The sequence below is a fragment of the Cicer arietinum genome, chromosome 4 (genome assembly GCF_000331145.2).
Source record: "Cicer arietinum cultivar CDC Frontier isolate Library 1 chromosome 4, Cicar.CDCFrontier_v2.0, whole genome shotgun sequence".
NCBI classification, from domain to species: domain Eukaryota; kingdom Viridiplantae; phylum Streptophyta; class Magnoliopsida; order Fabales; family Fabaceae; genus Cicer; species Cicer arietinum.
In genome coordinates, this window is record NC_021163.2 from 35,145,182 (window position 1) to 35,146,941 (window position 1,760).

Below are 1,760 nucleotides of genomic sequence, written 5' to 3' on the forward strand. Positions count from 1 at the left end.
TAGCGGGTTCTGAAAGCTGTTTTCTGAATGTCTCCTTCCCTTACTCGGATCTGATGGTAACCCGACTTCAAGTCAATCTTCGAAAATATCGCGGCCCCTCTCAATTGATCCATCAAATCATCGATTCGTGGCAAAGGATAACGATTCTTAATAGTTACCTTATTAAGCTGTCTATAATCCACACATAAGCGCGAGCTTCCGTCCTTCTTCTTAACTAGCAAAATTGGAGCTCCCCATGGTGATACACTTGGTCTTATAAATTTCTTCTCCAACAAGTCTTCAATTTGGCTTTTGAGCTCATTTAATTCCAATGGCGACATTCGATACGGTGCCATTGAAATAGGTCCGATTCCTGGGTGCAAATCAATGAAAAATTCCACTTCTCTTACCGGTGGCAATCCTGGAATTTCCGTTGGAAATACGTCCCGGTACTCATTGACAAGCATCACATCTTCTATGTTCACATTTATCTTTGCCTCCACATTAGCCAGAGACAAAAACTCATGAGTCCCTTCTCTTAGCGACACTCGGAGTTTGTTAGCGGCTAGATACTTAACAATTCCTGGTTCAGGGAAAAGAACCAATTTACGAGCACAATCCAAGATCACGTAATGATACGACATCCAATCCATACCGAGAATGACCTCGAGTGATTGTAGAGGTAAACAAATCAAATTAATCAAGAAATCTCTATTTTGTATAGTTACTTGACAATGTAAACATGCAGAATTTACTGTCAAAGTCTTAGCAGGTGTGGAAACAACCAAATCAAAAGGTAAAGCAGACACAGATAACTTCAAACGATTCACACAATCCATAGCAATGAAGGAATGGGTTGCCCCCGAATCAAAAAGTATAGTTAGAGTGTTACCTGCAATCTCACAGTCACGTTGAATCAGATTGCCAGATGGATTTCCAGCTTCAGCACTCACGCAATAAACGCGTCCTCCACCGATAGGACGAGTAGCTCTAGTTACATTCACAACTGGTTGCACCTTTGGAGTCGTGCAATCCCTTGCCATGTGCCCTGGCTTCCAACAATTGTAACAAGTGAGGACATTAGAGGTACAAGCACTAGCATAATGTCCCTCCTCCCCACATCGGAAACATCGAAGCACTTGTCCCAATTGTCTTCCGAAATTCTGGTTCCCTGGGCGATTCTGCCCACCGTTGTTATTCCGTGGTCGATTATAAGGTTTAGCAACTTGCTTTCCCTTGTTCTGATAATTCACCCGACTAGGGCCTCCTGAATTAAAATTCCCTCCTCGGCTAGCCCTCTTATTTTTCATATCCTCCACTTCTCTACATTTTTCTACAAGCGCTTGGAAACGTTGAATTCCCAAGGGTAAGACGGAGTCTTGAATCTCATACTTTAGTCCGTCTTGGGAACGATGACACATGAATGGTTCATCAATCTCTTCACGGAAAAACCTGAAGTATCTCGATAGCGATTCAAACTTAGCAGCATATTCACCCACGGTCATGTTCCCCTGACGCAGTTTCAGGAAATCATCACCCAGCTTAGTCCTGGTACTCATCGGGAAGTATTTGTCTAAAAACTTCCTTTTGAATGATTCCCAGTTCCCCTCCTCGTGAGCTGATCTCATCAACAATCTTGCACTCCTCCACCAGTACTCAGCATCCCCCAATAGCATATAAGTGGCATAGTTGACCTTCACTCCCGCCTGACAGTTAAGCATTTCGAAGATCTTCTCCACTTCTAGGATCCATTGATCCGCTTTCTCTGAATTTTCATCCCC